General features: G+C 39.5%; 2 non-coding genes across 2 annotated transcripts; one reads left to right on the top strand and one right to left on the bottom strand.

Annotated features, from left to right (window-relative positions):
* Window positions 1-10,180: 10,180 nt before the first annotated feature.
* Window positions 10,181-10,287, top strand: LOC112535184. The gene has a single exon (XR_003079361.2). It is a non-coding gene; the product is annotated as a small nucleolar RNA R71 (small nucleolar RNA).
* Window positions 10,288-24,785: 14,498 nt separating this feature from the next.
* Window positions 24,786-24,892, bottom strand: LOC112535183. The gene has a single exon (XR_003079360.2). It is a non-coding gene; the product is annotated as a small nucleolar RNA R71 (small nucleolar RNA).
* Window positions 24,893-25,502: the final 610 nt, after the last annotated feature.

The following is a 25,502-nucleotide window of genomic DNA, read 5'->3' as shown; positions in this document are numbered from 1 at the left end:
GCTGGCTAGTCAACTCCTCTCTGATTCTTGATTTGACTTTAGTTTATTCATCTTTTTTAATTTATTTATTCATATTTAGCTTATAGCTTTTTCTTCTTATAGAATGAGAGCTTTTGCACTATGAAAATCACATGTAATTGAATATTGGAGGCTAGTGAGCATATTATTTTAGTTTTCTACCTTGTAGAGAAATAAGTTATGGGTTCTTTCAAGACCTTTGCAGACTTATAAAGACTCGTGTGGGCAATACCTAATAATACCCCGGCCCAAATGACATAATTATATGTTTCCCAAACATTAAAATGTGTGCATTCCCCTTGGATTAATCAAAAGCAACATGATTTCTCCCTTACAGGTGTGGGTGTCTCGTCCTCCTAGATCATCAAGTCGCTCTGATGCCACCGATCAACCTTGTCATTTATATTCCCATGATTCCTTATGCCAATCTTTGAGTCATTAGGAGTCCTCGTGCCTAGAGGAACATGGAATGATGGAGATCCCAATGGTGCAAATCCTGAATTGGAATATTAGGGTGTGCCTCGATTCTTGGCATTACCTCTTTCCTCCAAAAGCTTTGTCTGTGTTCATTTTAAGAATGATGTCAATAGTTGATCATCTAATTTTCTTTCTTCGCATTTGTCCAAGCATTATATCGGTGCTTAAGATTCCCGCTTCCATGCGCTTTCAATCAGCACTCGTATTTATGCTCCCCAAATACTTAGATGATATTTTAGTATATAGCAAATCTGAAAGTGAGCATATGTTGCATTTGAGAGATTTATTTGAAAAATTGAGAACTCACAAGTTGTATGGAAAAATGGAAAAATGTACATTCATGTGTAATAGTATTTCTTTCCTAGGATACATTGTTTCTAGTGAAGGGATACAGGTTGATCCGGAGAAAGTGAAGGCCATTTCCACATGGTTAGTTCCAAGGGATGTTCATGAAGTTAGGAGCTTTCATGGCCTTGCTTCTTTCTATAGAATCTTCATCAAGAACTTCTCAACAATTACAGCCCCGATGACGGAGTTAATGAAGAAAGGAGAATTCAAATGGAGTGAAGCGGCCCAAAAATCCTTTGAAGAAGTCAAAAAACAATTATGCAATGCACCCATCCTTGCTCTTCCAGATTTTGACAAGCTTTCTGAAGTGGAATGTGATGCAAGCGGCGTGGGTATTGGAGCTGTCCTTATTCAAGAGAAGCGTCCAGTTTGCTACTTTAGTGAGAAACTAAGTGGAGCCAAGCTGAATTATTCCAACTATGATCGTGAGTTCTATGCGATTGTTAGAGCTTTAGAACATTGGTCTCACTATCTAAGGCCAAAACCTTTTGTTCTTCATTCGGATTATGAGGCCTTGAAGTACATACATGGCCAACAAAAGTTGAATCATCGACATGCCAAGTGGGTAGAGTTCCTGCAATCTTTCACTTTCCATTCGAAGTATAAGGAGGGAAGGAACAATGTTGTTGCTGATGCTCTCTCAAGGAGACGTTACCTACTTGCTACTGTCCATACTCAAGTTCTCGGCTTTGAACATTTAAAAGGTTTATATGAGAATGATGAACACTTTGCTACTATATTTCAAAAGCCTACTCAGGAGTTCATAGTTCAAGATGGTTTCTTATTTAAAGGGAACAAACTTTGTATCCCTAAGTGTGGTGTTCGTGAGCTTTTAATTAGGGAAGTCCATGGAGGTGGAATTGCTGGTTACTTTGGTGTTCACAAGACCATGGACATACTCAATGAACACTTTTATTGGCCACACATGATAAAAGACGTGACTCATGTGGTGGAGAGATGTTCTACTTGTCAAAAGTCCAAGAGTACCTTCCATAAAGGTCTCTACCATCCTCACCCGTCCCCGATGCCCCTTGGGAAAGTGTAAGTATGGACTTTATTGTGGGGCTTCCAAAGACTCAAAGGGGAAAGGATAGCATCATGGTGGTGGTTGATCGATTTTCAAAGATGGCTCACTTTGTTGCGTGCCATAAGACGGATGATGCATCCAAAATTGCTGACTTGTATTTTCGTGAGATCATTCGTTTGCATGGTGTTCCAAGATCAATTGTTTCAGATAGGGATTCTAAATTCCTAAGTCACTTTTGGAGAATTTTATGGAAGTTGGTAGGTACTAAGCTTCTTTTTAGTACTTCTAAGTGATTATGAACCAGTTCTTCTATTCAAATTTCCAATTACTAAATGAATTTCTCAATTACGTAACGCAATCTAAATACCACAATTCATAACATCTCCTAAATAAAGTGATTTCTCATTAATAATGAAAGCAAGAAGAATCAAAAATTGATAATCAAAATCTCATAACATTAAAATCAATTCAAGAACATAGGAACCCCAATTGGGTTTAAGAAATTTAGCTACTCATGCTAATCAGCAACACAAAGTAAAGAATAGATTTAGAAAAGTAAATTAAAGGCATGTACACCCTTCTTCTTCAAGTTGGATGAGAAACCCTAAATTCCCAATTCAAAATATTAAACCCTAATTTGCCTCTTGAATGCTCCCAATCTTGTCTTGATCTTCAATTTGATTTTTAAAAAAGTGTAATCCTTCCTTCAAATGATGAAATGATCTTCTAAGGTGGAGAATTGAAGTCTCGAAGTAGATGGTTTAAGCTTGTATAATGGAAATCAAGTTAGAAAATTGAACCCTAATTCAGCAAATCGTTTTTGCCTATATAATCACTTCAGCACGGCCGTGGTCAAGCCTGTGCTGATCAGCAGGGGTGGAGTCCAGCCATGTCGGACCCGGCCCGTCTATTGACTCTTCAAGCCGCGGCCCTACCCGGCCGAGGCCACCACGGGTCGTGGTGGAGACTGTGGTGGCTATGGAAACCATGCCAAAATTGCACTCTTGGAGGGCAGCTACTTGATAATTCAGCATGGCCGGAGTCTAGGCCGTGCTCAACCTCGGAATGCTAGTTCTTGCTCAATTTGATGGATTCTGGTCCGTAATTGCACGTAATTCCCTCGATTATTGATAATGACCTGAAACGTGAAAGGAACCAAAAGACAGGTGATTCTAGCATAAAACGAGATAACTATGCAAAAAAATGTAAACAATTGGGCATGTAAATATGTATAATATGATGCCTAACAAATCACCCCACCGTCGAATCTTGGGCTCCTCTAGCGGCTGCCTCTCTAGCCTCCCTGACTATTATGTTCACAAGCCTATATTCTATACCATGTGGATGTCGAGTAGTCGTGATCATCTGCATGTTGATCATCTGTCTGATCCCTAGTGGTGTCATGTCACCAATCTGTGAAAGCTCTGACAAACAATTGTCCAATACATCCAGTCTCTTGGCTAACATAGTTACATACTAGCCAAAACAGCAATGCATCTTCTTCTGGGCGTCTAGTATAAATGAATGGATTTGTCGAACCAACAAATATCCCAAGTCAAGCTTCTTCCGATGTTGCATAGCCCAGAGGATGAAGACATTAGTATGTGTTACTGCTCCAAAAATATATCCCTTGCTTGTAATCGTGTAAGCTAATAAGGTATGGAGATAGCGGAGATGATCTGGAAGGCTAGACGCCTTAGACCTGCTGGGGTAGTACGATTTCGGCCTAAGTACTAATGAGTCCCACATGGTGTCGTACAATATTGGGTTGATGTAAAGACATCCCTAATACTCCTCCCCTGAGATTTCCTGTTCAGTCCATAATCCCAAGTGCATGCCGAATTGTGGGACTGACATTGAGAACTTCCTTCCCCCAAGTCTGAAGTAAACTGCATCAGGCTAATGGCAATTTGTGATATGTTCCTGCAGGAAGAAGGTGTTGAGGAATTCAATCATAAGCTTACGATAGGTTGGCTCAATGACGTCGAAGAATCGCGCATATGGCTGAGTTTTTAACAGAGTGCACACATCCTGAGCCAATCCTACTCTTTCCAGGGATACGAAGTCGATGCAATGACCCGCCATCACTTGCTTCCATCTCATGACTTGGAATTGACTTTCGTTATCTGCATTAGGGAATGTCCATAATGAATGACGACCAGGTGCAGGTGGATTCGTAGCTAGTGCTCTTCGGGCTCGGACTAGTTGTTGTTGCGGTGGAGGTGCTGGTGCTAGTGTTGGTGCTGGTTTTGGTGCTGGTGAAGTAGAGGAAGATGTTCCTTCGCCATGCGAGCGCTTGCTGGTAGCGGCGCATTTCGGTTGCTTTCTATGTGATTGATCACGGTCCCTCATATTACCTAATATAATGAATCATTAGTATTGAACAAGAATTCGAGTTAATAAGAAATTCTACCGAAAATTAAACAGCATAACGGCTATAATTCGACTAATAGAAAACTTTAGACTTAACAAAAGACTAAAGCCTCAATCTCCTGCATAAACTAATTAATAAATACATTCCAGCCTACTTTATCGTGCACTAACTAAAGCAAATTTATGCTAACAATTGTTCATAATAAAATGCCATAAATAAACTTTATTGCTGCCAAACCCCACACTTATCATTCCACAGTCGAATCCACAGCAAACATAGCAACTAATTTAAATTAAATCTAATGGAGATCATATGGAAACAGTGTAACAAAGGAAAACTACCAAAACATACTAGCATGTCCTAAATAAAATAAATGCATAAAAGAAAAATTAAATTAAAATAAATAAAAGCAAAAAAAATGAAGAGACTTACTTGAAATTATTGAGACAGGTAAGAAAAATCAGACAAATAGAAGAAAACAACACCTTGGAGCTTAGAGAGGGGGAGGTAGAAAATTTTGAAAACTCCCCTTTTTATAGTCACAGGGGTCAGCACGGGCGAGGGCAAGGCCGTGCTGGTCAACACGGCCAAGACTCGGCCCCTACTGAACCCTAAAGCTTCATTATGGCACCATTTTATCACGGGGTGAAGACCACTGGTACGGGTCAAGACGCACTGTGTCACGCCTGTGGTGCCTCTGCCGCGGTGATGGCTGAATTTTCCTTTATGCTTTATGTGTATCTTCATCACGGGCTTGGTCACGGGCGTGGTGACCGGTACGACCTGGTGATGTAACCTGTGGTGCCTTCGGAAGCTGTGGAGAACGACTGAATTCCTCCATTCTACATGTGTTTCCTTATCACGGGCTAGACTCCGGCCGTGTTGATGAGCACGACCTGGTGTTATAGCCCGTGATGGCCAAGGAAACTGTGGTTGAAAGGGTGGAGTCCGGGCTTTCCTTCGCCATCTCGAGCCGCCAAACTCCCTACCTGCATTTTACACATATACACACACATTTAGGCTGTAAATCAAGTAAATAAATCAAATGGAAAAGTCCTACTTCGATTACCAAAAATCCGACATAAGTTATTCCAATCCTAAGTTCATACAACTATGTTTAATATATGAAGTAAGTGTTCTAAAGATCAACAAGCATGCAACGAATGATAACATAAAAGTGGACCGAAGAAAAGAACATAAAACTAGAATAGGAATGCCTCCCAAGGGCGCTTCTATTTTAATCTTGAGTCATTTAGCTGGACTCAATATGAATCATTGTTGTAGGTACAGATTCATGTTAACCCGCTGCTCAGTCTCCAACGAGTTTCCATGATACACCTTGAGCCTATGTCCATTGACTTTGAAATCACCCTTCTCGGGATGATGTAGCTCGACTGTGCCATATGGGAAAACTTGCTTAACCAATAAGGCCCCACCATCGACTCTGCGGCTTTCCTGAACAAATCAAGACGCGAAAGTTATATAGCAATACTCTATCTCCACTCTGAAACTCCTTGGGACTTTTGAGCCTCTGATCATGCCACTTCTTTTTCTTTGCCTTGTAAATTGAGGAGTTTTCGTACGCTTGTTGACGCCATCCCTCCAATTCCCCCAGTTGCCACTGTCTTTCCTTACCTGCAGAATCAACATCAAAATTGCAAGTTTAAGGGCCCAAAGAGCCTTGTGTTCTAGTTCAATAGGTAAATGATAAGACTTCCCATAAACCAGCCTATAAGGCGTAAAACTTGTGGAGGTCCTATATGCAGTTCTAAATGCCCATAATGCATCATCTATTTTCGAGGCCTAATCCTTCTGACGTACACCCACAGTTCTCTCTAAGATACGTTTTAAACCCCTATTAGTAACCTCAACTTGCCCACTAGTTTATGGGTGATAGGGAGTAGAGAACCGTTGCGTTACACCATAGCGCCTGAGTGCCTTCTCCAATTGAGCATTAAAGAAATGTGTTCCCCTGTCAATAATTAGCGCTCTAGGTGTGTCGAACCTATAAAATAACTTTTTAAGGAACCTGCAAACAACTCTGGCATCGTCAGTAGGTAAGGCCTGTGCCTTCGGCCATTTAAAGAAATATTCAACAGCCACGAGGATATACTTATAACCATTTAAGGAAGGGAAGGGTCCCATGAAGTCAATACCCCAAATATCAAATGTCTCAACCGCATCGCTTACCATCACGGCGTAGAGATATTACCCGAAGGCCAAGCTGCCGCAACTTGAACAAAGGTTCCGAAGATCCCGAAGATAGTTGGCCAATAAAAGCTTGCATCCAACACCTTCAGAGCATGGTTCTGTCAGCTTGATGGCCTCCTGCAGTCCTTCATGACAATGCCCCAAGATCCGGAGACTCTCTTCGCCATAAACACATCGGCCGGATGACTGGTTTGCACACTGATATAGGAAGGGTCTTCCTCAAACGTATTTCAAATCCGCAAAGAATTTCTTCTTTTGCTGATAAGTCATACCCTTTGATAAGACCCTAGCCACAAGATAGTTAGCATAATCAGAAAACCGAGGAGAATCAGAATATACCTTTAATGAATACAAGTGCTCCTCTGGAAATCGATCATCTATCGTGCTCCCACCAAGTGCTTCCAAGCTTAGATTCTCCAGTATGGATAGGTGATCTGTTGCCAAATTTTCTACGCCCTTCTTATCTCTAATCTCAATGTCGACTCCTGTAACAATAGAATCCATCTCATCAATCTTGGCTCAGCATCATGCTTATTAAACAAATACCTCAAAGCTGAATGGTCAGTGAAGACGATAGTGTAATGTTCTTGGGCTCCTGTTAACGTCTTGCTAGCATAGTAAATAGGTTGGGACTTTTTATCAAACCTCTGTCCAAGCACAGCTCCAACTGCATAGTCACTAGCATCGCACATTAGTTCAAAGGGCAGCCCCCAATCAGGCGAAGCCATGATAGTGGCTGTGGTTAAAATTTTCTTTAATAACTCAAACGAAGACACACATGCATCGTAAAAAATGAAAGGTGCGTCCTTAACTAGTAATTGAGTAAGAGGGTGGTAGCTTAGATATTGTTTCTAATAAATCTCTTATAGAACCCAGCATGGCCTAAGAAACTCCTAACAGCCCTAACAGAACTAGGGGGTGGTAGCTTAGATATTGTTTCTATTTTAGCTCTATTGACTTCCATCCCCGCATGTGAAATCTTATGCCCTAGAACGATTCCCTCTCTCACCATAAAATGACACTTTTCCCAATTTAGCACCAAGTTAGCCTCAATGCACATAGCTAACATACGTTCTAGATTTGCCAAACAATAAGAGAATGAGTTACCAAAAATAGAGAAGTCATCCATAAATACCTCCATTGACTCCTCAATCATATCATAAAAAATAGCCATCATACACCGCTGAAACGTAACTGGCACATTGCATAGGCCAAAAGGCATCCGTCTATAAGCAAATGTCCTGTACGGGCAGGTGAAAGTTGTCTTCTCTTGGTTATCAGGTGCAATTTGGATCTGAAAATATCCTGAAAAACCATCAAGGAAACAGTAAAACATATGTCCTATCAATCTTTCTAACATCTGATCAATGAAAGGAAGAGGGAAGCGATCCTTCCGAGTTGCATCATTAAGCCTCTTGTAATCGATGCACCTCGGAATCCTACATCGTCCGTGGTAGTATTTCACCATCTTGCTCATTTTGAATTCATCGCTATACCTCCTTTCTTCGGCATAACCTGCACAAGGCCCACCCAAGAACTGTCAAAAATAGGGTAAATTAATCCTGCATCTAGGAGCTTAATTACCTCCTTTTTCACTACTTCCTTCATGTTCGGGTTAAGCCGCCTCTAGGGCTGAACTACTGCTCTATAGCTGTCCTCCATAAGAATCTTGTGAGAATAGAAACTAGGGTTGATATTGGGAATATCAGCAATCTTAGAGGCGAAGGCCTTCTTATACCCCTTGAGCGCGTATAGAGTTTTTGTTCGCTCCTCAGGTGTTAAATCTGCTGCAATAATCACTGATAACTTTTCTTCCTCATCCAAGAATCCATAGCTTAAGTGCTTAGGCAACTCCTTCAATTCTAAGGCCGGGGGGTCCTTAAAAGAAGACTTCACTTTCTGCACTTCTGACCTGTCAAGAGAAAGAAAAGGATCAGTAGAACAGCTAGGCTCAGTAGACAATAAACTAGTGAGCTGCTCCAACACTTGCTCGTTGGATAGCTCCTCCTTCTCTCCTTGCAAGGCTACCTATAAAGGATCATCAAGTAACATTTCCTGTAAATGAGACTCAACCAAATCATCCATAATATGAATAGAAAATACAACATCATCATGATATAAAGAGTGTCTCATAGTAGTAGCTAGGTCGAAGGTAATGGTCTCTTCGTCTACCCTAAGTTTAAGCTTTCCATCACAAACATCTATTACAGCCCTAGATGTTGCAAGAAAGAGTCTACCTAGGATTACAGTACTCTCACCTTCTATGTCCATAACTACAAAATCTACAAGAAAAATAAACTTGTCTACCTTAACAAGCATATCTTCAATAATACCCCTAGGAATCTTTACAATTCTATCAGCTAATTGAATGCTCATCCTAGTGGGCTTAGGTTCATTCAAACCTAATTTATCACACAGACTAGTGGGCATTAAATTTATACTAGCTACTAAATCAGCTAATGCACCACTAATAGGCAAATTGCCAATGACACAGGGAACAGTAAAACTCCCTAGATCTCTTCTTTTGAGTGGCAGCTTGTTTTGAAGAATAGCCGAACACTACTTGTTCAGAGTCACGAGTCCTAAATCCTCCAACTTCCTTTTATTTGCTCAAAATTTCCTTTAAGAACTTTGCATACTTCGGCATCTGTGAAATAGCTTCAACAAAAGGTAGGTTAATCCGTAGTTGTTTAAACAAGTCAAGAAACTTACCAAACTGCTTATCAACCTTCTCCTGCTTAAGTTGAGCAGGGCAGGGGACTGGTGGCTGGTACTCTCTCAAAGGGCTCTTTTGCCTATCTTCCACCTTTTCTCCTCCCATTGTCTCGTGTCTGCCCCGCCAGTCGGGCTTATCCTGCATACAAACATCCTCATCATTAGCTAAAGGTAGAGAGCTAGACAATTGCTTACCTGATCGCAAGGTGACAGCCTTGCAATGCTCCCTAGGATTCGACTCTGTTGGGGAACGGTCCTTGTGGCCTCTCAAACAGCATCTTAGAAATCTACCCAATTTGACTCTCTAAATTCTGGATGGATGCCTGCTAATTTCTAAGAGCGTTGTCTGTCTGCTGGAATCTCGTCTCTATCGACGTGACAAACTTCATCATCAGCTCCTCTAAGTTAGATTTCTTTTCGGTGGTGGAGGAGACTGTGATGGTATAGCTTACTGCTGCTGTTGTGGTGGTTACTGATGCAGTCTCTAAAAGCCTGGTGGACCCTGGGCATTGTTATTTCTCCACCCGAAATTTGGATGATTACGCCAGCTGGGGTTGTATGTGCTGTTGTATAGGTTGTTTTGCTGTCTAGGGGCATTACCCATGTACTCTACCTGTTCAATGTCAGTATAAACAATAGAGGAAGAATTATTACTAGAAGCAAACATACCTCCGGCATTACAGTTTGCACTGTAGTGCAGGCCATAGCAAAATTCACAGCTTATTTGGGTAGCATGAACCGGCATCTGAAGCTGGTCTAACTTCTTAGTCAAAAGCTCCATTTGAGCTGCCAAGGCTGTTGTGGAGTCCAGTTGATTGACCACTCCCTGCCTCACTAGTCGGCTCCCAGAAGACTACCACTAGTAATTGTTCATGGTCATCTCCTCTATTAAGTTCTGAGCCTGCTCGGGCATCTTACTATTCAGTGTCCCTCCTGCTGTTGCATCAACCATTTGTCAAGTAGCAAGGTTCAAACCGTTGTAAAAGGTCTGAACCTGCATCCATACTGGTAGACCGTGGTATGGACAGCATCTCAACAAGTCCTTGTACCTCTCCCAGGCATCATACATGCTCTCATCTTTCATCTACACAAAAGAAGAAATGTCATTCCTTAATTTAGTAGTCTTAGCTGGAGGAAAGTACTTGTAAAGAAATTTCTAAGCCAATGATCTCCATGTCGTGATAGTGTTGGCTGGGAGCGACTGCAACCATCTTTTTGCTCGGTCCCTCAAAGAGAAAGGAAACAGCCTCAACCGAATGGCATCATCAGTTGTTCCATTTATTTTGAAGGTGTCACAAATATCCAAGAAGTTGGCGATATGAGCGTATGGGTCCTCGCTCGGCAATCTCCCAAATTGTACACTATTTTGCACCATTTGTATCACATTTGGCTTTATTTAGAAATTGTTGGCTGCCACAGGTGGTTGCAATATACTCATTTACATCCCCTCAAGAGAAGGTCTAGCAAACTCGTACATAGTTCTAGCTTCATCCGCAGCCCGATTGTTGTCCCCCCATCTCTACTGGTCGATTCACAGAAGCTTCAAACTCTATTCGTGCCTCCTCTTCTTCTTGCATACGCTTCCTTAACAAATGGAGGGATCGCTCAGGTTCAGCAAGAGGGTCTACAGTAGTAGGATTGGAGCTTCTGGTCATAAACTACCTGAAATGGATACACAACAACCAAAGAACACAAGAATAAATAATACTAAAGGATAAAATAAATTGAAAAGACAAAGAAAATAGAAATGGCTAGATTAACAAAGAAAAACACAAATGCAATCTAGTTCACACAAAAACGTTTTTCCCCGGCAATGGCGCCAAAAACTTGATAGGCTTTTTATGTAGCTACAATCTAAGGGATTAAACCTATCGATGCAGACTAGCACAAATGGTGAGTATCAAGGTGGTATTCTCGGGAAAGGGTGATCCTAGACCCATTGTAGCGTCTTATGTTATCTAACCTAAACAAATCAATGAAGTGTTATGCTATGATTAAATATGAACAAACAATTAATTAAATGTCAAATAGTCTGAAAGGATTTAGGAAAACTCTCGAAGGAAAAAGCAAACTCTAGGGGACCTAAGTTAATTGGATTTTTATGAAGATAGAGATTAAATTGGTTATCAATTGCAATTACCCATCGACGAAGTCTCAACTGAATTCGGTCTCCCTCTCGAGATAACCGAATTCCTAAACCTAATAACCTAAAGTTAGAATCTCTTCCTAACAATCGATTATTCGATTAGCATTAAGGTTTAACCCGACTCTATTAAGCTTTGTTAATTCTTAATCCGGCTAGTCAATTACCCTTATCACTAAGTGATTATTAACCAGTTCTTGCTATTCAAATTTCCAATTACTAAATGAATTTCTCAATTACATAAAGCAATCTAAATACCACAGTTCACAACGTCTCATGAATAAAGCGATTTCTCATTAATAATGAAAGCAAGAAGAATCAAGAATTGACAATCAAAATCTTATAATATTAAAATCAATCCAAAAATATAGGAACCCCAATTGGGTTTAACAAATTTAGCTACTTATGCTAATAAGCAACACAAAGTAAAGAATAGATTCAGAAAAGTAAATTAAAGGCATGTACACCTTTCTTCTTTAAGTTGGATGAGAAATCCTAAATTCCCAATTCAGAATAGTAAACCCTAATTTACCTCTTGAATGCTCCCAAATCTTGTCTTGATATTCTATTTGATGTTTAAATAAGTGTAATCCTTCCTTCAATATGGTTTAAGCTTGTATAATGGAAATCAAGTCAGAAAATCGAACCCTAATTCAGCAAATCGTTTTTGCCTATATAATCCTTTCAACAAATCATGGTCAAGCATGTGCTGATCAGCACGGGCGGAGTCTAGGCCATGCTGGACCTTTGCATTCCGCATCTATTGACCTCTTCCAGGCGGTGCCTTAGCCGGTGCTGAGCCACCAAGGGCCGTGGTTGAGGCCGTGGTGGCTATGGAAACCATGCCAAAATGGCACTCTTGGAGGGCAACTACTTGATAATTCAGCACGGCCGGAGTCTAGGCCGTGCTCCACCTCGGAATGCTAGTCCTTGCTCAAATTGATGGATATTGGTCCGCAATTGCGCGTATTTCCCTCGATTATTGATAATGTCCCTCGATAATGACCTGAAACGTGAAAGGAACCAAAAGACAGGTGATTCTAGCATAAAACGAGATAACTATGAACAAAAATGTAAACAATTGGGCATGTAAATATGTATAATATGATGCCTATCAAGAACCTCCAACCACAAGAACACACGAACCCTTTTTGCGTATTATGAACCCATATATTACTTGAGTGTAAACCCAACAAGAAATTCGAAATTTAGCCTAAGGATCCCTCTAAATCAGAATTAAGATGATCAAGAATTAGAACCTAAAGAAAACTAAGTTCTTTAAACCCTAAGTCTAAACACACCACAAGCCAACACCTTTTTAAAGAAGTGTTTAGGGTTTACAAATAAAAGAAAGGCCAAAATTACCCTTCCTAGCTGAATGGACAAGGTCCATTAAGAAAAGAAATCCAAATCCTAATCTAATAAGGGTTTAAAAGCCCAAATATAAGTGGCTTATTATTCAAATAAGAAATCCCTAAATAATATCCTTATTTGTGCTAAATAAAAGCCTAAACAAGTCTAAAACTAACTAGGATATGCAGGCAACCTATTAAAAAGGATTTAAGCTTCCATAGCATTAAACAAAACCCAATCACATGGATCAGCCGAATACTCATTGGCTTGGGCAACAAGTTTTCTTGTAATGGGCCTAATTGTGATGAATTAATGTTGGCCCACTCTTGAATATAAGTGATTTAGGCTCCTTGAAGCTTTTGAGCTCTACTCCTTGTAATTGGACCTAAAGGGAAGCCTAATGGATCTTTAACAACTGCTTGATTATTCATGTCCTCTCCATCAAGCTCCTCTTCCATATCATTCCCTCCTTCTTTTGGAAGCTTCATCCTCGAATAAAGCTCATTCCTTGCATCAAAAGGACACAAATCAGAAACATTAAAAGTGCCACTTACATTGTACTCATTTTGCAAATCAATCTTGTAAGCGTTATCATTTATCCTTTCAATGACTTGAAAAGGGCCATCTCTCCAAGGGTTCAACTTTTGATTTCCATTGATTAGAAAACCTCTCCTTACAAAAGTGCACCCAAACACGATCTTCTGGTTCAAAAACCATGGATTTCCTTCTCTTATTCACTCTCTTGGCCACTTTAGCATTTTGCTTCTCAATTCTTTCTTTAACTAGCTTGTGCAACTTATGAACAAAATATGCTTTGGTTGTACTCTCAACACTAACAAGCTTCTTAATAGGTAAAGCAATCAAATCAAGAGAAGTCAGTGGATTAAAACCATATACAATTTTAAAAAGTAAAGTGGGTGTAGTGCTATGAACAGTCCTATTATATGCAAACTTAATAAATGATAATAAATCCTCCCATGATTTTAAATTCCTAGAAATTAAAGCACGAAGAAGCTGAATTAAAGTCCTATTAACAACCTCAGTCTGACCATCAGTCTGTGGATGACAAGTAGTAGAAAATAGTAATGTAGCCTCTAATTTGACCCATAACACACGCCAAAAATGACTTAGAAACTTCACATGCCTATCACTAACTACAGTCTTAGGTAATCCATGCGATCATATAACCTCCTTAAAGAACAAGTTTGCAATATGTATAGCATCATTTGTCTTATAACATGGTATAAAATGTGCCATCTTACTAAACCTATTCACCACAACAAAAATACTATCCCTACCTTTCCTAGTTCTAAGAAATCCAAGAACAAAATCTATAGAAATATCTACCCAAGGCATATTAGGAATAAGTGTCTATACAATCCATGTGGTTGCAATTTAGACTTTACCTTTAAACATGCAAGGCATTTCTCACATACTTTCCTCACATCATGCTTTATACATGGGCAAAAAAAATTGTTCACACAGAATTTCATAGGCCTTATACACACCAAAATGCCCCATCAAACTGCCCCTATGTGCCTCTCTCACTAGTATCATGCGTAAAGAACAACTAGGAACACACAAGCAGTTTCTTTTCAAAAGAAATCCCTCAAAGACATAAAAATCTGCATAGCTAGCCCCTTTAGAACAAGAAATAAATATATCACCAAAATCATTATCTTGATCATACAACTCCTTAATAACTCAAAACCCAACAAAGTAGAATTAAGATTACTAAGTAAAGCATATCTTCATCATATTACATCGATTACCACATTTTCCTTACCCTTCTTGTACTTAACCATGTATGGAAAAGTTTTTATGAGCTCCACAGCATGCCTACAGTTTAACTTATCTTGCCCCTTGAGATACTTCAAATCTCATAGTCTGTATGAATGAAAAACTCCATCGGCCAAAGGTAGTGTTGCCATGTTTGAAGTGCTCGAACTAAGGAGTAAAGCTCCTTATCATAGGTTGGGTAATTTAAGGCTGCCCCATTTAGCTTTTCACTAAAATAACAAATCAGCCCCAATTCCTACTCCGCTAGCATCATATTCAATCTCAAAAGTCTTATCAAAATCGGGCAAAGATAACAAAGGTGCATGATATAATTTTTCCTTAAAGAAAAAAGGGATTCTGGAGAGAGAGAATCTCGGGTATTCAAGATAGACTTTGAGAGCAACTTTTCAGACGATCAAGAAGAGGAAAACGGAGACGAATTCCACTCGAACATCATCGAAATAGCCGATCTTGAGGATTGGTTTGAGGATTCAAAGGAAAGAAAAAGGAGATCTTGAGCTGTAGAGATTGGATTCAGAGCTATTCAAGAGGGAATATGATTTCTACCATTTGAGAAAAGAGTGTAAATGTTATTTTTTATTCTTGTTTACTTTGTATTTGATTCTTGTATTAGTTTAATCATGAACATGTGTAAATAATCTTATTAAACCCATTTCAGGGCGATCGTTAGCTATGCTAGGCTTGTTGTATGCTTAATTGATTGAATTGTTGATTTAAAATAGTAGTTTTCATTCAAGTATAATAAAATCTATTATTTCTTATGGTAGTTTTCATTCAAGTATAATAAAATCTATTATTTCTTCTTCAATGTTGAATCAATTTGAGAACTCTTTTATAATTGAGAAATTCAATTGAGTTTGGACAACTGCTTGTGTTATTAAGTGATTTGCATCTCTAAAAGTGTAATAATTTACTGGAATAAGAACTAGACATTCTTAGTAGGAAGAGATTCCAATTTTAGATCATTAAGATTAGGAATTGGTTAACTCGAGAGAGAGGGCAATTCATTTAAGAAATTATCCATATATCACATCTCTTAATCAATCAATTCATAAATTATTGTTTTAAAGCCGGTTAGCTAAAGAGAATCCCCAATTAGGTTAACTCATCCCGTTGTCTTTTTCAAACTCTCATTCTCTTTATTAAATTTAGTTTTGATTTGCATTCTCAATCATTTTTAGTTAACGATCTTCACCACCTTTTGATTGGTTAGATAATAGGAATAACATAGTAGTAGTAGCTTCTCAGTTTCTGTGGGATACGATAATGATAGCTAGATTACATTCAACAGGTGCACTTGCCTGTAGATTGTTAGTCGTGTTTAGCACGCATCAAGTTCTTGGCGCTATTGTCGGGGAACCTGTTTTGAGAAATATTGTGAACTGTGTGTTCTTGTTAATTTAGCCATTTATTCTTTGTTCTTTATTTGTTTTTGTTTCATTTTATTCTTTTATTCATTTTTATTTTTGGTTGTTTGTTGTTTCAGGTAGTGTATGACCAATAGATGGACGCTGCCAATAATTTTGAAATAAAGCCTAATGTGATTCAGATGGTGCAACAAACGATTCAGTTCGGAGGCTTGCCAGATGAGGATTCTAACGTGCATATAGCAAGTTTCTTGGAGATTTATGATACCTTCAAGATTAATGGGACAACAGATGATGCAATTCGTCTCTGCTTGTTTCCATTTTGTTTGAGGGATAGAGCAAAGCGGTGGCTACAATCTTTACCACCAAACACTATCACTACTTGGAATTCTTTGGCAGAAAAATTTTGTTTAATTACTTTCCTCCCTCTAAAACTGCTAAACTTAGATACAACATATCTTCTTTGCTGCAATTTGATGATGAGTCAATGTATGACACCTAGGAGAGATACAAGGACCTACTTAGATGTTGCCCATACCCATGGACTACCAATCTAGTTACAGGTACAAACTTTTGATAATGGTTTGAATTTGGCTACTAAGTAGATGGTAGATTGTAGGTGGTTCTTTGAGCAGCAAGACACCAGAGCAAGCCCAAAGCTTGATAGAGGAGATGGCCACAAACAATTACCAGTGGCACACTATTAGGAGCAGGACAGGGCATTAGGGGAGAGTACACCAGTTTAATGCCACTACAACCTTAGTGGCTCAAGTGGAGCTGTTGTCCAAGAAGATTGATCAGCTCCAGTTGCCTATCCAATCAGCTCAAGGAGGCTGTGAGTTTTGTGGTGGCCTGCATTACAGTAGCAACTGTATATCGGGAGGTATGTTTGCTTCCTCTTCTTCATCTAACCATGAACAAGTGGACTATATGGGGAGTCAGCCTAGGCAGCAAAACAACCTATACAACAACACCTATAATTCGGCATGGAGAAATCATCCTAACTTTGGATGGAGGAACAATAACAACCAAGGGCCATTGGGATTTCGGCGACTATATCAGTAGTCGCAACAATCTATTCTCCCACCTCAGTCTACTCAAACTCAAGAAAAAAAGCTTAACTTAGAGGAGTTGATGATGAAATTTGTCTCCACTTTAGAGACTAGATTCCAGCATACGGACACAACTCTTAGAAATCAGCAGGCCTCCATTCAGAACTTGGAGAATCAGATAGGCCAGATTTCTACGATGATGGTTGAGAGGCAGCTAGGGAGTTTGCCTAGTAATACAGAGTCTAACCCGAGAGAGCACGTGAAGGCTATCACGTTGCGATCAAGTAAGCAACTATCTAGTTCTATTCCTATTCTTGATGATGATGATGTTGTGCAGGTAGATTCGGATAGAAAAGATGGAGATAGCAAGGTGATGGAGCCAGAGAAGGTAGAGGGCAAGAAAAAGAGTCCTTTGAGGGAATACTAGGCCCCGATCCTATATCCTGCCAGGTTGAAGCAGGAGAAAGTCAATCAGCAGTTCAGTAAGTTTCTTGATGTGTTTAAATAACTGCGAATTAACTTACCTTTTGTTGAAGCTATTTCATAGATGCCTAGGTATGTGAAGTTCTTAAAGGAGATCCTTAGCAACAAGAGGAAGTTAGAGGACTTGGTGATTGTGAATCTAAATGAGGAGTATTCAGCTATACTTCATAACAAATTGCTAGAGAAGAAGCGTGATCCAATGAGTTTTATTGTCCCTTGTGTGATTAGTGATTTGACAATTAGCAATGCTTTAGCTGACTTAGGAGATAGCATTAATTTAATACCGTACAGTTTATTTACCAAGCTGGGGCTGGGTGAGACTAAACCCACTAGGATGAGCATATAGATAGTTGATAAGACTGTTAAGTATCCTGGGGGTATTATAGAGTATGTACTTTTTAAGGTTGACAAATTTATATTTCCTGTTGACTTTATGATCATGGACATGGATGGTGAGAGTAATGTACCTTTGATTCTAAGTCCATCTTTCCTTGCAACGTCTGTGCTATTATAGCTGTTTATGATGAAAAGCTTGAACTTAGGGTACCTTTGATTTTAGATCATGATGATACTGTGTTTTCTATTGATGTACTTGATGATGTTATTAATACACAGTTGTAGGAGATATTGTTTGACGATGCTTTACAAGTTTCCTTGCAGGCAGACGATGAGCATGAGCTATCCAATGAGAGTGTGTTGGAGCAGCTTGCATTTTTATTAACTAATGCACTAAGCAAGAATATTGATAAGTTTATTGAGTTGACAGGGTAGGTGTTAGAAATTGAGGCCATCACTTAAGGAATCACCAGCCTTGAGTTGAAAGAGCTCCCAAAACCTCTCAACTATGCATATCTGGATGAGGAGAACAAGTTGCCTATCATTCTAGTAGTAGACTTAACACCCGAGGAGAGGGAGATGACTTTGGCCTCTCTTAAGAAGTACCAGAAGGCATTTCCTTGGAAAATTGCTGACATTCTTGGGATTAGTCCTAGCTATTACTCGCACAAAATCCTTATGGAGGATAATTACAAGCTAGTGGTGCAACCACAATGTAGACTAAACCCGAACATGAAGGAAGTGTTTTAAAAGGAGGTAATTAAACTTCTTGATGCAGGTTTGAAGGGAGGTATGACTGTTGTTAAAAATGAGAAGGACGAGCTTATACCAACTAAAATGATAACGTGCTTTCGAGTGTGCATAGATTACATGAGGCTAGATGATGCCACTCGAAAGGACCATCTTTCCCTTCCTTTTATTCACCAAATGTTGGCAGGGTTGTCTGGGCATATGTTTTACTATTTTCTAGATGGTTTTTCAAGTTACTTCTAGATTCCCATTGCACTTGAGGACCAAGAGAAGACAACCTTGACTTGCCCATATGGTACGTTTGCTTATAGGAGGATGCCATTCAGATTGTGCAATGCACCTGTGACTTTTCAAATGTGTATGATGGCAATCTTCCACGACATGATTGAGGAGGCCATGGAGGTCTTTATGGATGGATTTTCTGTATTTGGTAACTCCTTCACTCACTGTTTTCATAATCTGGAAGGCATCCTTGATCGTTGTGTGGATGCTAACCTAGTCCTTAATTAGGAAAAGTGTCATTTTATGGTTAGGGAAGGTATAGTGTTGGGGCATAAAATTTCGCATACGGGGATGGAGGTCGGTAGGGCCAAGGTGGATACTATTGCTAAATTACCTCCACCTAGTTCAGTTAAGGCTGTTAGGAGCTTCTTAGGTCATACAGGTTTCTATAGGAGGTTCATTAAAGACTTCTGTAAGATTGCTAGACCTTTAACTTAATTGCTTGTAAAGGATGTACCTTTTGTATTTTCTAATGAGTATTTGTAGGCTTTTTAGTTGTTAAAGAAGAAACTAACCACAGCCCCGATTATGGTTTCACCTAATTGGAAGCTGTCATTTGAGCTTATGTGAGATGCTAGTCATTTTGCAATTGGAGTTGTTTTAGGATAAAGGAGAGATAAGAAGTTCCAAACAATCTACTATGCTAGCAAGACATTGATTGATGCCCAAGAGCACTACACCACCACTGAAAAGGAGCTTCTAGCTGTTGTCTTTGCATTTGATAAGTTCGGATCTTATTTGGTACTATCAAAGACAATGGTCTACACGGACCATTCCACACTCAAATACTTGTTTAGTAAGAATGGTGCAAAGACTAGACTCATTCATTGGATTATGTTGTTGCAGGAGTTCGATATTGAGATCAAGGATAAAAAAGGTGCTGAGAACTTGGCAGCAGACCATCTTTCTAGGCTAGAAAACCCGACTTTGGAGGCACTTGATGAGAGGGCGATTGATGACAATTTTTTTGAATGTGTTCTTATGCTCAGTTTAGGTTAATTCTCATATCCCTTGATTTTCTAATTTTACAAACTATCTAGTTGGTAAAGCCCTTTCGAAGGGTATGACATTTCAGTAAAAGAAGAAATTCTTTTCTGAATTGAAATACTACATTTGGAGGACTCTTTCTTGTTCAAAATTTGTGCAGATCAGGTGATGTGTACATGGGGAGGAGATCCTCTAGATTTTTAGGCGTTGCCATGAAGGACCAATAGAAGGTCATCAAGCTGCAAATCACACAGCTAGGAAGGTGCTAGACTCTAGATTCTACTAGCCGATGATCTTTAGGGATGCTAGAGCATTTGTTCAGGTTTGTGATGCATGCCAAAGATTAGGTAACATCTCTACTCGTGATGAGATGCGCCAAACGAGCATTCAAGATGTTGAGCTTTTTGATGATTGGGTCATCGACTTCATGGGACCCTTTCTTCTTCTTATGGTAATAAATAATCTTGGTTGCTGTTGAGTACTTTTCTAATTGGCTAGAAGCACAAGCTTTTCCCATTGATGATGCTAGGATAGTTAGGAGATTCCTCCAAAGAATGTTTGTTAGGTTCGGGACACCTAGGGCTCTTATTAGTGACAGGGGGCTCATTTTTGTAATGCCCAGTTAGAAAAGGTGCTTAAACGCTATGGTGTATCACACATGTTTTCTACACCCTAACACCCACAAACTAGTGGGCAAGTGGAGGTTACTAATAGGGGTTTGAAATAGATTTTAGAGAAAACTGTAGGAGTTAGTCGAAAGGATTGGGCAGAGAAGCTAGATGATGCCTTATGGGCATTTAGAACGGCCTATCGTACTTCAACTGGTTTTACACCATATAGGCTAGTTTATGGAAAAGCGTGCCATTTGCCTATTTAACTTGAGCATAAAGCATTATGGGCTTTGACAACTTTCAATTTTGATATTATTGATGCAGGTAAATATAGACAATAGCAACTTAACAAGTTGGATGAGTGGCGCAATCAAGCATATATTAACTCCTTAATATATAAGGAGCGTACCAAGAAGTGGCATGACAAGAGGCTAAGGAGCACCAAGGAGTTCCATGTTAGGGATAGTGTGTTATTGTATAACTCATGACTTCGACTCTTTCCTAGGAAGCTAAAGAGCCATTGGTCAAGATCGTTCATCATCCAACAAGTTTTCCTATATGGCACAGTAGAGTTGCACCATCCAGAGAAGGGAAACTTTAAAGTTAATGGGCATAGGTTGAAGCATTACTATGGTGATTCATTGGAGCTCGAGGAGCGAGTCAACCTTGTATTGCATCAACAAGAGTAGCTCAAGCATTATGAGTCCATCTAAATCACTCGAGACAAAAAGAAATGCTTTTGGGAGGCACCCCAACTTTTATTTTATATTTCTGACATTTTGATCATTGGTTTTGGAACATTTTCTTAGTTTTAATCTTCATTTTCATTTAATTTTTGAGTTTTATATGCCATTTAAGTGTTTTGAGATCAGTGGAAGGTAACTTGGATGTTTTACTATTGAAAATTGTAGGAAATTGCGCGTGAAAAAGTGCTCGAAATGAATTATGGGTTTCAGCTCGGTCTGGGCAGAGACCCCTAGAAGATGGGTGTCTCTAAGAGAAGGCGGACAGACGAGACCTCTAGACCTGTGAGACCACCTCTGCCTGTATAGCATGCACCACGTACACCTCCAGCACTTGACCCACCTGCCCCTAGAGCTCCAGCTCCCGCATGACATGGACTTTTACAATTTTAGAGCCCTACTCACGGGCTCATAGCGTTAGCTATGCATGCTTAGTTAGTCGCTTGAGATATATAGATCAAGGCATTGGAAACAATAGGACTAGCTATTAAGGTTCGAGAGCTTCTTCAGACATAGCCTTTTAAGGCCTTTTCAGCATAATGGAGCCTAGTTATAGAGAGCTCACACTTGAGTTCGCCTCCACCTTCTTCCTCTAGAGTCAGATTAGAGACTGGTCTCAACTAGAGTCTACTTCATTTGGGTTAGGGGGACATATATACATGATGAGCATTCGCCAGTTTGGAGGAGCATTGAGACTGTTTATTGAGCAGGAGATTGCATAAGATGACTACATAGCCTCTCTATACAACCTGGGAATTTCTTTTGATAGGGCCTAGGAAACCATATTAGAGGTGGACGAGCCTTACTACCTGAGTAAGTCCAAGGCGTCCAGCCTCTTTGATAGCCTTCGATATCTTCACTCCTTGCTCATCATACATTCAAATATTACACATCTATTGATATTAATTCTTTTTGCATAACTTGTCACCTTTTAGCCTAGACAAATATTTGTCTTTTGTAGTCCGTTCTTTTTGTCCAAACACCATACTCTAGAATTGCTATAGGAGTGTTGATTCTATCCTTTTGGACAGTACACAACAGTGTTGATTCTATCCTTTTGGACAATACACGACTTGTTTACGATTTGAGTTTGTGAGTTTAGCTAAAGAACTAAAAGCGAGGATTAAGAGTGGTAAATTCTCATTTTATTTGTTTCTATTGTGTCCCTTTTTCTAGAATGATGGTTTAGTTTAATTTGGGGACCATAAACACGAGTGTTGAGTAAAGTGGATGGAAGCGGCAATCATAGGCATCGTCCAATGCTTCGACGAATGTGAAGAAAGAAAATTAGCCGATCGTGTATTGATATCATTCTCCAAATAATCACAGACGAATCTTTTGGAGGAAAGAGGGAACAACAAGAATCAAGGCACACCCAAATATTTTGATTTAGGATTCACACCACTGGATCTTCTTCCTTCATTGTTCCTCTAGGCACGAGGACTTCTGATCAGGCAAGGTTTCGCATAAATCCATGTGCGTAAGGGAGAAATCATGTCATTTTCAATTAATCCAAGCATAATACAAGTTGGAATTCAAGCTCTTTGATCTATAAAATGCATATAATGAAATGATTTCAGACGGAGTGTTTTTAGGTCGGCTAATGATAGGCATCATATTATATATATTTACATGCCCAATTGTTTACATTCTTGTGCATAATTATCTCGTTTTATGCTAGAATCACCTGTCTTTTGGTTCCTTTCACATTTCAGGTCATTGACGAAGGACATTATCAACAATCAAGGGAAATACGCGCAATTACGGACCAGAATCCATCAAATTGAGCAAGGACTTGCATTCCTAGGTTTTGCACGGCCTGGACTTCGGCCGTGCTGAATTGTCAAGTAGCTGCCATCCAGAAGTGCCATTTTGGCACAATTTCCGTAGCCACCACGGCTTCCACGACGGCTAGGGCACGGCTTGAAAGAGGTCAACAGAACTGAATGCGTAAGTTCAACATGGCCTGGACTCCGCCCGTTCTAATCAGCACAGGCTTGACGACGGCCGTGCTGAAGGGACTATATAGGCAAAAACGATTTGGTGAATTAGGGTTCAATTTTCTGACTTGATTTCCATTATACGGACTTAAATCATTTATTTCCATACCTCAATTTTCAACTTTGGGAGATCAATTTCATCAATTAAAGGAAGGATTACACTTGTTTCAACATCAATTTGAATATCAAGGCAAGATTTGGGAGCATTCAAGAGGCAAATTAGGGTTTGCTATTCTGAATTGGAAAATTAGGGTTTTCTCATCCAACTTATTGAAGAAGGGTGTACATGCCTTTAATTCACTTTTCTGATTTTATTCCTTATTTTGTGATGCTTATTAGTATGAGTAGCTAAATTGTTGAACCCAATTGGGGTTCCTATGTTTGTGGATTAATCTTAATGTTATGAGATTTTGATTGTCAATTATTGATTCTTCTTGCTTTTATTATTAATGAGAAGTCACTTTATTCATGAGACATTGTGAATTGTGGAATTTAGATTGCTTTATGTAATCGAGAGATTCGTTTAGTAATCAAAAAATTGAATAGCAAGAACTAGTTAATAATCACTTAGAGATAAGGGTAATTGACTAGTCGGATTAAGAATTAACAAAGCTTAATAGAGGCCGGTTAAACCTTAATGCTAATCGAATAAGATCGTTAGGAAGAGATTCCAACTTTAGGTTATTAGGTTTAGGAATTCGGTTATCTCGAGAGGGAGACCGAATTCAGTTAAGACTTTGTCCACGGGTAATTGCAATTGATAATCAATGTAATCTCTATCTTTACAAAAATCCAATTAACTTAGGTCCCCTAGGGTTTGCTTTTCCTTTGAGAGTTTTCCTAAATCATTTCAAATAATTTGACATTTAATTACTTGTTTGTTCATAATTAATCATAGAACAAAACTTCATTGATTTCTTTAGGTTAGATAACATAAGATGCTACAGTAGCTTTAGGTTCACCCTTCCTCGAGAATACGACCTTGATACTCACTATTTGTGCTAGTCTGTATCGATAGGTTCACTGCCTTAGATTGTAGCTACATAAATAGCCTATCAAGTTTTTGGCGCCGTTGCCGAGGAATCTGCTTTTTGTGTGAACTAGAACGAACTTGTGTTTTTGTTAATTTAGCCATATTTATTTTTCTGTCTTTATTTTGCTTTATTTTATTCTTTCATTATTTTAACTATTTTTGTTCTACGGTCGCTACATTCAATTTGTAGGTAGTTTATGACCACGAGCTCAAACTTTAATTTTATAGAGCCTCTGTCTGATCTAGAACGATCCCTAAAACTTTTAAGGAAGCGTTTGCAATTAGAAGAGGAGGAGATTGAGGTTGAGGTACCGGTAGATAGACCAGAAGAGATGAAGAATCACAATGGAAATGTTGCAGTGGATGCCAATAGAACGATGTACGAGTATACTGGACCATCATTGGATGGGACATAAACGAGTATAGTAAAGTGTATAGTTTGGGGGGCTGCCAAGCGAGGATCCCAATGCCCATATAGCCAACTTTTTGGAGATATGCGACACTTTCAAGATAAATGGAACTACCGATGATGCCATCCGGTTGAGATTATTTCCATTTTCTTTAAGGGATAGAGCAAAAAGATGGCTGCAGTCCTTTCCACCGCACACTATTACAACCTGGAAATTTTTGGCTGAAAAATTTCTTTACAAGTACTTCCCTATAGCTAAAACTGCTAAATTGAGAAATGACATTTCTTCTTTTATGCAGATGGACGACGAGAGCATGTACGATGCCTGGGAGAGGTATAAGGACTTGTTGAGATGCTGTCCACACCACGGTCTACCTGTATGGTGCAGGTTCAAACCTTTTACAGTGGTTTGAACCTTGCTACAATGCAAATGGTGGACGCTGCAGCAGGTGGAGCTTTGAATAGCAAGACACTGGAGCAGGCGCATAACCTGATAGAGGAGATGGCCATGAACAACTACCAGTGGCAATCCTCTAGAAGTCGGTCGGTCAAACAATGAAAGGTCAACCAGTTAGACTCCATAGCTCAAGTGGAGCTTCTGACCAAGAAAATAGACCAGCTTCAGATGCAAGTTCAAACAGCCTAAATAAGCTGTGAATTTTGTAGTCGCTCGTATTATGGTGCAAACGGTAATGTGGGAGATATGTTTGCTAGTTCCTCTACTTCATCTAATGTTTCTACTGACCATGAACAAGTTAATTACATGCGAAATGCACCCGGACAATAGAACAACCCTTATAGCAGCACAAACAATCCTCGGTGGAGAAATCACCCTAATTTTACTTGGCGTAACAATAATGCCTAGGGTCCACCAGGCTTTCAAAGACTGTATCAGCAGCCACCATAGCAACAGCATCAGCAAGTTGGACTATCAGAGCTTCCTCCACCAGCCTAGAAGATATCTAGCTTGGAGGAGCTGATGA

Source organism: Ricinus communis, chromosome 3 (genome assembly GCF_019578655.1).
Source record: "Ricinus communis isolate WT05 ecotype wild-type chromosome 3, ASM1957865v1, whole genome shotgun sequence".
NCBI lineage: Eukaryota > Viridiplantae > Streptophyta > Magnoliopsida > Malpighiales > Euphorbiaceae > Ricinus > Ricinus communis.
The sequence above is the reverse complement of the archived record's forward strand: the minus strand, read 5'-3'. Positions and strand labels throughout refer to the sequence as shown.